Here is a 13,188-nt window from a genome sequence, read left to right as displayed (position 1 = left end):
ATTCACAATCCATTCTAGTAGCTGTTTTCTCAGCCCTGATCACCATCCTGCTGCACTATGGGACAGCTCTGCTTCTCATCTCTCTCCTTTGCCCTGTCAAAGTGTGAGCCTTTAGTCAGAGAGCTCTCTATCTGTGGAGAAATGTGTGTGATACCTATGAAGAAATATAGATCACCTTTGGAGGAAGTGGACATAAGCTCCCACCCCTAACCAGGAAGCTTTTGCCAATTGCCATCTGTTTTCAAAAGAAAAATTTGTTTTCTCCAATGGAGTCTCACTAGGTACATTAGCCACTCTGCAGGGTAGGTCTCCTGCCCAGAAGTCAACGGCAGCACAGAATAAACTCAGTGGTATTTTCAGAGACTTTTGTCTCATAGCACTTTGGGCACTTTGGTCCTATTGGGCTTTACTTATGTACTATTGTTTCTTGTTTAGTGTTTGAATGTGGTGTGTGTGTGTGTGTGTGCACATGTGTATGTGTGTGATAGAAACATGTGTGTATGTGTATATGAGTGTGTGTGTATGCATGTGTGAGACATGTGTATGTGTGCACACCTGTGTGTGTGCACATGTGTATGTGTGTGTGATAGAAACATGTGTGTATGTGTATATGAGTGTGTGTATGCATGTGTGAGACGTGTGTATGCACGCACACCTGTGTGTGTGTATGTGTGTGTGATAGAGAGAGACATGTATGTGTGCATGTATATGTGTGTGATAGAGAGAGACGTGTGTGTGTATGTGTGTGTGCGCGTGTGTATGTGTGTGACAGAGAGAGACATGTGTGTATGTGTGTGTGTATGTGTGTCTGTGAGAGAGACAGACAGACAGACAGACACAGAGAGACACAAGAGAGGGTTTCTTGCGTTTTTTTGTTCTTGTTTGTTTCTTGTCTTCTAAAGAGAGAGAAAGAAAGGATATAGAGTTGAATAAGGGGGAAAGCATGATCAGAATATATTGTATGAAAAAAGTATATATTTTACATCTTGATATATGTTAAATGCAAATATATAATATATTTATAGTATGTATTTATATTAAATTTATATTTACATTATAATTCTTATATTATAATGCAATGTATGTATATTGTGTATGTTTATATTATACATAATATATTTAAATATATAACTATATAAAATATAAATAATTATGTAAATACATATAATTGTTTATATTGAAAACATGTATAAATATATCATAAAATTATATATATAATATATATTATATATATTCCCTTGAGCTGCAGTGGCAGCTTTTGGAGGCCCTATAAGTTGCCTCGGCCCTCGCTGCCACCCTTCCATACCGCACATCAGCAGTCTCGAGTCTTCCTGAAGGGCCATGCTGCCCACCTGCCTGGACACATCTCCTCCTGCAAAGCTCGGGTGCTCCGTCCTTCCTCACGCATGAAGCACCTCACTCGTTACATTTGCACGTGCCTCTACCACAGCCATGACCTTATAATGCTGGGGAAGTTACCCTATTGATTCTCCATGGCAACCGTGAGGAGACAGTGACACAGGGAGGATGGACTCCAAGTCCTGAAATAGACGTTAGTCATCGAGAGAGGCAGCAGCCACTGCAGATGCTCCAGGCCATTGAGGTGATCATCACTGTCACAGGGATGGGACTGAAGTCCCTTCCATAATGAACAGAAGGTTGGTCCGTGCATCCTTCTTCCTGAGGAAGCTGACCTGGGTCAAGCACAAGATATTTGTTGCCATTATACTTTCCTGCAGAGAGCTGGGTGTTTACAGACCAGCGATGGGTGTGGTAGGCCGGGCCATCGGAGGTGACCATCAGATCTAAACCCTGTGGATGGCCACAGGACCGGCCCTCCTTTCCTGACTGTGCTCGGAATGACAAAAATGCTGCCAAGTGTCCAGTCGCAGAATCAAAGGGCACCAGAAACCACTGATATGACACGATACCCATAAAGCAAAGGGCCAGACACGGAGTCCCTGTTCTAGAAACATCCACACCCAGAACTGCGTGTGCTCCTGAACGTGCCAGCACACAGAGGGCTTCCCATCCACCCCACCTTCAGACTGCACCTTCAGTCCAGCATCCTAGGAGCAGAGAGACCTGCAGAAGAGCCTTGATGGGAAGGGCCAGTCTGTGCTATGCAACTCATCATGGAAAAGCCCCTCTCAGCAGAGAAGAAAGTGTGGCCTTGATGTTTTAAAACAAAGACTTAAGAAACAGTTCAGTTCCCTGGAATAAATGTAAGCTTTGGCTAACATTAACTGCTGAAAGAAATGTCTGATGGTGTCGAGAGGGCCCTTCCATGGCGGCCATGCTGTGACGTTTGAACACGTTTGCTGTCTGCAATGAGAGTGTTGCAGCAGACAAGGAGGACTTCCTCGGCTCATTCTTGTAGAGGACTTCCCATAGGAACATGAGATCTGGAGCTTCCCTTGTTTCTACACCTGCCTTTAACTCAACTGGCCCTGAGGTGTGGGCTGCCCTGCTCAGAGACTAGGATTCTGTGGAGGAGGCTGGGAGTTGGGCCGGCATCAAGTCTGCTGAGCATACTCTAAACCCAAACAGATGGGTTTTATCTGCCTTCTGTCATTTCCACACAAAATGTCCTTTAATAGAAGGATTCCATTGCTTTTTATAATATTTGAAAATTTGCCTTGATACCTCTCTTCAAAGCCTTTTTCTAACTTGATAAGACCCAGAAAAGAACATGAAGCTATGCCCTGGCCTAGAGGTCCAGAAGCCTACTCAGACCGATCCAAACTCCTCAGCTCTGAGACTGGCGTGTCCTGAGAGGACTGTCTTCATTGTCCCCCCACTGAGGATGCCCGAACTCCACCCCAGGCTGCGGTCATAGCATAAATCACGGAAGGTCAACGCACTAAAGGAGCGTGGAGAGGCTCCAGTGCGGAAACCTCACCACACAACTGAGAAACCAGAGGTGCAGAGAGGGGGCCCCAGGGAGCATCAGGCTGGGGTGACTTCACCCACCCCCAACTCCTCCATGGCCCTCACACCTATCTCCTGCCAGTTCTCAGGACTCATTGTCCCCCTGCCTCTGTGACTCACTCAGAATGAAAATGTTTCCTTCACAATGCTACCAGTGTTCTCCTGCAGGGCACCGGGCATCTGTTGGGGATCTGTGACCCCTGGAAAACTGCAGCAAATAAATGTCGCCATCAATCATATAAGCAGCTGACTCAAAGAGCCTGGACTGGAAGAAAGAGGTGGCTCGCATTGCCTGTCTTAACTTCCAGAAAGTTCTCTCCCCCGCCTCCCCTTCTCTGAAGAACTCCCAGTCTTGCTTCCTAAACAGAGCCTTCCAAACAGGGCTTTGTTCCTCTCCCACCTTCAAAACAGCTGAGTCCTGGCATTGAGCGACAGAACACCTGCCTTCCTCCAAGTGAAGTCAAGAGAGCTCTGTCCCAGGCTGTGGCCAGAGCTAAGCAGAGAGCCCTGGCCAAGAGGCGACTACTTTTTAAACTGGTTGGCAGCAGAGGCTTAGCCAAGTGTGCATGCAGTCAGGGTGCTGAGTGGCTCCTGAAGGAACAAGAGCCCAGAGTGGGAGAGGAAGCCACGGAAAGGTCCTGTCTGGCTATAGGCTCTGCTTCGCTCCTTACACAAGTGACCACATGAATAAGATCCCTTTCTGGGCACACTAGGGGCTGAGCCTTCTGGCCACACCAGGATTTCCACAGGACCCCCTCTGTGACTTCCTAGATACCAAGGTCCTTCTCATCTCCCAGAGGCCTGTGTCAATTTTTCCTGCAGGCTGTGGTTGACATCTGTCCCCAGGTACCTTCTTAATCTCCCTGTCATCCACTGTAGCCCAGAACTGACAACTCCTAAATGGTTCCCTTCCCCCTGGATTTTCCCATTCCACTCTAATTTAAGCCACATTAATTCTCCAAATACTTATTTCCACACAGTCAAGTAGTTGTTCCCCCAAGGGCAATGACCATAGCTCTGTTACCACAGATGCTGCTCTTCACGCACCCCACACACACACACACACACACACACACACACACACACACCACACACACACACACCACACACACACACACACACACACCACACACACACACCATACACACACCATACACACACACACCCCCACACACACACACACACACACACACACACACACACACACACACACACACACACACCATACACACACACACACACACACCACACACACACACCACACACACATACACCACACACACACCATACACACACCACACACACACACACACACACCACACACACACACACATACACACACCACACACACACACACACCACACACACAAACATACCACACACAACCACACCACACACACACACACCCACAACACACCAAAACACACACACACACACACCACCACACACACACACCCACGCACACAACACCCACCATACACACACACACACACACACACACCACACACACACACCACACACACACACACACCACACACACACACACCACACACACACACACACACACACACACACACACACACACACACACACACACACACACACACACACACACACACAGAGCTCTTGTATAAGCTGGAAAGCTGTGCCTCCTGACACCTAGAGATGTCTCACAGACCTCTCCCTGGCATTGTGCCTCTGTCCCCCCATTTCCCACATGACACACCCTCTACCCCATCCTCTCTCCTTCCCACTAAGAGACCTGGCCCCCTTAATGTACACTCATTTGTCGTCTCTGCTGTCTCTGCACCCCCAGTGACCAGATGACAGGTAGATGTCAGCATCCCCATTCCTCTGGAACAGAAACTTCCTACTGAGCTAAAAAGTTCTATCTCCCTCCTGTACAGCAATGAGTCCTCAGGCCAGCAGCATCCTCTGGCATTGTGCCTTCAGTGAGAGGCAGAAGTACCAGGGTTCTGGGAAGCAGGAGGATAAAATAGGCAGAGAGGGACAGGGAGGGGAAGGGGGAAAGGGGGGGAGGGAGAGGGAGAGAAAGCAGGCTACATTGGGGTGTCGTTCACTCTTGATCCAAAAACCTGAGAAAAAGGCTTTCCAGTCAGCTAGGAAAAACAAACAAAGCCAGAATGGGGTCATCTGGAGGAAGAAGCCAGCCTAGCAGCCACCATACAATCAGCCAGAACCAAGTGGCCTCATGGATACAGCCCTGACACCATGCCGTGGAAACCTGAGGGGGCAGTGTTGCTGGTGTCCTGGGAGGAACTCTGTATTTCTATGTTATCGGCTGGGGGAGGCCTACAGCATTTGTTGGACCCTACAGGCAAACACAGTGGCCAGATCTTCGAAACAGGACGCCTTTGTCCATGACTGACACCCTGGCCTAGAGCCCAGCTCTGCTTCAGGGGAGGATTTAGGTCACAAGAAAATGGGGGTGGGGTGGAGGGTGGCTGTAGCCTTAGAATTCTGTCTCTGTAAAAATTGGGGAGGCACTTCTCCCCTTCCCAGGGTCACACCCTTGCCCTGTCTGACCTTACTTTGCATCACGCTGACTTTGAAGACACAGCATTGGATGGCCTCCTCAGCCTCTTTTAAAAGCTATTTGGCAAATTCCCACCTGGCTGGAACCTCTCCCATCGATCTGTTACCTCTTTCTAGTCAGCTCAAATCATTGTGTAAAGCTTTCCCAACCTCCGTTCAGTATAAAGACCCGTGCAAACATGACCGGGAAGCCCCTGGAAGCCTCCAGTACACTGGAGAGTCACCAAGGACCACAAACTCGGACTGCTTTCCAAAGCCAGAGAGCATCTCAGACAAGGATGGTGCCCTGGCCTGCCAATGTTTTGGCTTTGGAGAGGAGTTGCTGAAGATGTGAAAGCGGCTCTTGAAGAACGACCCAGTCACACCTGCTGTGATCTTTCCATTTCGGCTGCCCTTTCTAAACTGCTCCTTTTCACAGAGGTCAACCCGCAGCCCTGCCTCCGAGGCCCAGCCGTTATCCTCCGCGCATATTTAAAAGCGTTGGCAAATAGTTTTCCAACCCCTGTCTCTTAAGAGATGAGCTAACCGCTCACTCAGGCCTGGCGCTGAGCTAATGAACTGCGTGCCTTCCTGTTGGCTTTGCTCGCCATCTTCTGGACAGAAAGCAGTATTGCTACCAAGGAAGGGGCGGGCCCGGACGCTCCAGGGCTTCTTAGAGCAAACCCAAACACAGGAGAAGACCAAGAGGAACTGTTCCTGAATACCAAGAGAGCAAGTTGAGCCTCGTTTTCTACGGCAGAGCTGTGCTCAACCACACACTTATTTTCTTTTGAGAAATCACTTCTGGAGCACCTGGCCTTACACTTTAACAAGCATGTGGCTGAACACCTACTATGTGCTAGTGGCCTGCTCGGACTGTGACAAGTAGTCACCAAAACAGACGTGTGCAAGTAAGCTGTGTCGGCACCCCTGAGCTGCAAGGAGCACGTGCCAAAGTCAGGGGTGAGCATAGTCTCTGCAGATTATTTTTACCACCACTCTCGTGAACCCAGTATGAGAAAAGCAGGTTCCTCATGAGCTCCAGGGCTGGTCCCAAAGACACTGTACAGGTCTCAGCCCCAGTTCTCAGGGGAGCAGGTGGATGGAGAATGAGTCTAGAACCAGCGAACTTTGGAGACATCTGCGTAAGCCAAGGTGTTCCCTTTCCATTTACCGAGAGACTCTTGGGCCTGCCTTATGCAACTGTGAATTGCAAGTTGTTGTGGTAGGTGATTAATTCCACTCAAATCGTCCAGGCAGCCAAGGCGGCATGAGTTCCTGGCTACCTGCCCCAACCTTCTGGATTCCCAAATGAAAGATACACACACACGGCATTGTGTTTAATATGCCTTAATCAGCTCAATGGCTGGGTCACTCCCAAACATCCATATGGCTAACACCTCCCTTCTGATACTCCCGAGTTATTACTTACTAAAATCTATATTCCATCACTGTTGACCTAAACAGTTGTGTGTGCACATGTGCGTGTGCGTGTATGTACATGTGTGCATGTGTGTGCATGTGTGTGCATGTGTTCATGTGTGTGTGCACGTGTGCGTGTACGTGTGTGTGCATGTGTGTGTGGGGGGGGGTGCTGCAGCCACTCTTCCCCAGCTCTTACATGACTGCTATGCTATCTCTCTTCTGCACCCCTCAGGCCTGGTCTTTGTCCTCTCCTAACGTGGTGGTTCTCAACCCTCCTTCTTCCTTCTCTCTGTCCCACGACCCGCAAATCCTGAAGTCCTGCCTCTGTCTCCCTGCCCACCCACTGGCCACCAGCAACTTTATTTATCAATTAAACCCGACTGGAGGCAGGGACCCTCAGCATCCTACCTGCAGGTTCTTGTGCAATTTTGGGAGCCCAATTAACATAACACAGGGTTAAACCAAACCCACGATGGCAAGTATCTAGCATTATATAGCACAGTGGAGGACACACATGAGCCTCAGGCTACACTCCCTGGGATTGGCTTCCTGAGAAGTCCCCCCCCCGGGGGGGGAAATGGTACCTTAGGGTTGACACCTGAAAGCAAAGCCAAGATTAAACTCCTGTGGATGCAGGTGAGACCCTCTTGTAAATGTAAGCTTTTGCTTATCTGTTTGAGACAGGGTCTTGAGTAGCCCAGGTTGGTCCCAGAGTCACTACACAGATAACTTTGAACTCTGGATTCTCTTTGCCCACCCCTTTCGAGTGTTGGAATTACAGGCATGCCCTGCCCTGCCTGGCTTAGCATAGGCCATTTGATACCTGCAACAGGCAGAGGCATGTAAATCCAGAGCCGTTGTAGTTTAACCTGGTGGACAATTGTCTTGGGATACAAGCAACCATGTGGGAAGACTTCCTCTATCCCCAATAATCATCTCCCCCAAAATTCTACCTCTCCACTAAAACACTGTCGTTTGACTTAGGAGGCCTCAGTTCTGGCACAGACACAAATGTTCTGGTACGTGTTGTGCCCGTGTCATTATCGGCAGGTTCCGTGTCTGTGTGCTTCAGTCACACTGGATCTCCTTCCGGGTTGCAGCTCGGGCCAGCACCTTGGATTTCCTAGCAAGGACGTCAGGGCTGGATCCTGGATGGGCAATTGAAAGGACAGGACAGGGCCAGCGCTTGCAGAAAAGAAACCCAGGCTGAGTGCTCTCAGTATTGCCGAACTCAGGTTACAGGGAATCTTAGAAAAATCCAAACAGGCCTAGGATGGCAGCTCCTTACCACTCCGACTTTCTGTCCAGCTAACTTCTGGAGGTGCCAATCCATCCAGGGCCCTCTAAGTCACAGGCAGGCACTAAAGGGCACAGATGGGCCTTGGGCTACATTCAGTCCAACACCACCCCCGCCCCCACAACCCCACCACACCAGCTCTGGAAACAGCCCACTTGCTACCCCAGTTCAAGGACTGTGTGCTTGCCCTACTCCTGTGTTATTAAGCCCCATCTCCCCTCCTCCTACCTCCATTTTCTCTTCTTCCTTCACTTCCAGTCCCCAGCTCTAATTCTCATAGGTCCAGAGATCCCTCTCTACCCAAAACCCAAAGTGAAGCCAGGCACACACAGCCACAGGTCAACAAGCCTCCTAGAAGGCCAAGTGGGTAATGCGGTGATGCCCGGGGTGTTTCCTGTGGGCCTTCGTTGCTCTTGTCCAGCGTGAGCCAGGCTGCAGTTGTGTGGACTTTGGCAATGAGCTTTCATGGTTCCATGGCTGACCTAGACAACGGACCTCAACATGCAGGCTAGACAATGCCTCCAGGGCCATAGTCCACGAGCGTCCTGGGGCAGCTGCTGACTGCTTCCCGCTGATGGCCCTAACATCAAATCCCCTTGACTCTGCCTATTTCAGCCTGTGAAGCTCTCAATGGCAGCCTAGGCTTCTCCTCCTCACAGAGCTCCACAAATCGCCATCATGCAGAGCTATGACCTTTCCCCGAGGGTCTAGAGCTGAAACTCTTCCCGAGGGTCTGTGGGTTCAACGTCCCTGGAGGTGGCCTGGTCATTCTGCCAAGATACAAGAATCCCTGGAACAACTGAGCCACTTCTCAACAAGGACAGGCCACGAGAGGGCAGAATTGGCCCACGTGACGGGAGAATTACGCTCACCCTCCGAAGATGCAGAGAAGGGGAAGCTCAGAGAACAAAGATGGAGTGGGGTTCTTGGTGGGAACCTCTGTTAAGCTCATGAGATGAGAAGGGGCATCAGAAGAGGCACCAAGGGCTTACAACCATCTGTAATGAGATCTGATGCCCTCTTCTGGTGTGTCTGAACAGCTATAGTGTACTTGTATATAATAAATAAATAAATCTTTTAAAAAAATGTAAAAAAAAAAAAGAAGAAGAAGAAGAGGCACCAAGGAGCTTTGGAGAGAGCGCCCTCCATTACCTCGTGAATCTAGGTCAGCAATGGAACCAAGAAAGCTCATTGCCAAAGTCCAGTGAAGAATCGGGCTCACAACTACAGCCTGGCTCCCAAGCGACAAGTTAGGAACAACGGTGAAGGCCCTCGGGAACCACCATGGGCACCATCACCACATTGCCCACGTGGCTCCCCGGTGCTCTTGGCCTGGCTGGCGGCAGCGCTGTACCGTGCACAGCCTCTCCCACTTTTTGACAGGTCTGTCCTCTCACCCCAAGCAAGTAAGTGGGACCGTTGGTCACTGAGCGTTACTGCGCACTCAAGCGGAAAGGAATCCAGGCCTTTCCATCTGCAAGTGATGAGATCCAGGATTCCAGCCAGACGCAGGCTCTTTCGTGGAACATCCCTCCCCCAGGAGCCCCAACCTGGCTAAAGCACGGGTGCCTTCACTCGGGTTTCTCAGGGCGGCCACAGATGGGTGCTGCTACCACAAACCCAGTATGTTAAAAGTAACTGGAGTCATTTAAGTAAATATACACGGGGCTAAAACAGGGTTGGTAAATTATGCAAAGTCCCATTAAACAAGCCAGACCTCAGTCCTGGCACTCAAGAAGATGAGGCAGGAGAGTCACACATTTGAGGATAACCTGGATCATATAGTGATACCCTCTCTCAAATATATGTGTGGATATAGCACAAGGCCCTGAGTTCAGAGCTTCTCCCTGCCCCCCTGGCACACTTAAAAGGCCAGCCAGGTATCTTGTGCCCATAATCACAATGGGGCGGGGGGTAAGGACAGGAGGGTTTCTGTGTCTGCTAGCCATTTTACTGAACTGGGAAACTCGAGGTTCAGTGAAACCCTGTCTCAAAAAAAAGTAAATGAGTGAATGAATGAATGAATGAATGAATGAATGAATGAGTGAGGAATAAAGGACACTCTGCATCGACCTCTGACCTCTACACACACATATGTACACATACAAACATGTATACACGCGCACCCCATACAAGCAAAATCAAGTTTCCGACCATGAGCAAAGCTCGCACAGGTGTCCGGTACCGGGACTTAGGAACTGAATTGCTAAGATGGGTTTCTACCATCTGCCGCCCACTCACCCACAGTGAGGTGACAAGCTAAAGGCAGGCCGTGGTTAAGAAGTGGGACGGCTGGTTCTCTTTGGGGTGTCCAGACTCAAGGTGGGGCTATTCCTCCATGACCCTTTGGTCTGCCTGGCCACGTCAGTCACTGGTCAGAAGGGAGCCAGTAGTCTAGCAGGGCACCTGGCTAAACAGCCTTGTATTGGCCTTTGCAGTGAACATGACTGTCTAATCTAGCTAGTGGGAGGAAACAGCCACTTATCAGGAATACCCCAGGAGGGCTGTCGAGCCTGCAGTGAAAGTAAGGAGGCAGGCCACGGTATGTGTGCTCAGGGAGCAGGAAGAAGCCAGGAAGTGCCCGCTCTCTAGTGCTGCTACAAGCCCTGCAGAGGGGAGAACTGCGCACTGTAATCCTTGCTATTTCTCAGGCAGGATCAGAGGTGTGGAAGGATTTCGGTATCTTCTCAAAGGCAGGGCAGGGAGGCAGGTGTGTTGAGAGGGACCTGACTTACCTTTCACTGCTCCTCCTGTAACCTGAATGAAGCTAATCATCCCTGCACGATTTCTCGTGCCAATGGCGCGATTGTCTGCAGCCAAGCCATCGGTGGACGAGTGTTTTCTAATTCTAGCATACCTTCCTTTCTTAGGAAATGCCAAAATGCAGGGCCGCAGTGCCAAACACCCTGAGCGCCCTGGAATTTCACCTTGTGGACAGTTCCCAGCTGAGAGTTCCTCATCTGCTAGGCAACTTCCCAGTGAGTTCTGCTGGATTCCCTAAGCCAGCCAGGTTTGATCCGCTTGACCTTGACTTCAGTGAGCTTTAGACACTTAGCTTCAGACTCAGACACACTCTCTTCTAAAGTTTGAATCTCAACCTCCCAGAGGTCGATGTCCAATGTCTTTCTCAATCACTCTCCACCATACTTTTTGAGTTGGGAAATCTTCCTAAACCTGGAATGTATAGATTTCAGCTACATTGTCTGCCAGTGATATACAGAGATCCATCTCTTCACCTCCCCAGTACAGAATTACAGACATTCACTCCCCAGCTTTTACAGGGGTGCTAGGGACCCAAAGCCTGAACTTCATGCACATTACCACCACTGTGGCCCAATCATCTCTCTACCCTCACTTCTCTAAATGGTTGTAAAGGTTTTTTAGGGTGTATGCTAGAGGTCTACATGTATGCGTGAGTACTAGAGTGTCTGCATGTATGCATACATGTATGTATGTATATATGTGTGTGTGTGCTAGAGTGTCTGCATGTATGTATGTGTACTAAAGTGTCTACATGTATGCATACGTGTATGTATGTATGTATGTATGTATGTATGTATGTATGTATGTGTGCTAGAGTGTCTGCATGTATGTATGTATATACCAGAGTGTCTGCATGTGTGTATGCATGAGTACCTCTGGAACTGGATGCTAGAGTACCTGCGTGAATGTATGTGACTAGAGTGTATGTATGTATGTATGTATGTATGTATGTATGTATGTGCACCTCAAGAACTGAATGCTAGAGTGTCTGCATGTATGTATTGTATACCTGAGTATCAGCATGTGTGTATGCATGAGTACCTCAGGAACTGGATGCTAGAGTACCTGCATGTATGTATGTGACTAGAGTGTATGTATGTATGTATGTATGTATGTATGTATGTATGTGTGAACCTTAGGAACTGGATGCTGGAGTGTCTGCATGTGTGTATATATGTGTACCTGAAGAACTGAATGCTAGAGTGTCTGCATGTGTGTGTGAGTGCCCCTGGAAGTGGATAATAGAGTGCCTGCATGTATGTATGTGACTAGAGTGTATGTATGTGTGTATGCATGTATTCCTCTGGAACTGGATGCTGGAGTGCCTGTATGTATGTATGTATGTATGTATGTATGTATGTATGTATGTATGTATATATGTGGACCTCAGGAACTGGGTGCTAGAGTGCTTGCATGTATGTATGTGACTAGAGTGTCTGCATGTATGTATAATGTATGTGAACCTTAGGAACTGGATGCTGGAGTGTCTGCATGTGTGTATATATGTGTACCTCAAGAACTGAATGCTAGAGTGTCTACATGTATGTATGTATACTTCTGGAACTGGATACTGGAGTGCCTGTATGTATGTATGTATGTATGTATATACGTGGACCTCAGGAACTGGGTGCTAGAGTGCCTGCATGTATGTATGTGACTAATGTCTGCATGTATGTATGATGTATGTGTACCTCAGGAACTGGGTGCTAGAGTGTCTGCATGTGTGTGAGCACCTCTGGAACTGGAGTCGCAGGTGTTTGGAGGCCCCGTGCATGATGGTCCTCTGCAAGAACAGGAAGTGCTCTTAATCACTGAGCCATCTTTCCAGACCCGACCTTCTTCATTTCTCGTATTCCTCAGCCCCGTTACTAATGCTTCTTTGTATTAGAATTCCTTCCTCCACTGTTGGAATCACTGGGTGGGTTGTCTCCTAACTGGCTCGGGTGCTTGCCACACTCACACACGCACGCAGGCTTCCGGGATGCCTCAGACAGCTCCCCGCCTCCACCTCCATGTGTCTTCCTCCACAAACCCTCACAGCATCTTTAGTCACTTCCTCTCTTGAATATCCTTGTATCAGCAGGGCAGGGCTCAGGAAACAGAAATCACTCCAAGTGTCTCGAGTCTGAAGAGGTTTAATACAGGGACATTCGTGTCCTGAAGTCCTGGCTTCTTCATGCGGTGTAGCTCTGGCCACACCGCTCAGCCCCTCCCTGACACGGCTTCTACCTCCAGAG

This window comes from Rattus rattus, chromosome 7 (genome assembly GCF_011064425.1).
Source record: "Rattus rattus isolate New Zealand chromosome 7, Rrattus_CSIRO_v1, whole genome shotgun sequence".
In the NCBI taxonomy this organism is placed as follows: Eukaryota; Metazoa; Chordata; class Mammalia; order Rodentia; family Muridae; genus Rattus; species Rattus rattus.
Note: the sequence above shows the minus strand (reverse complement) of the source record.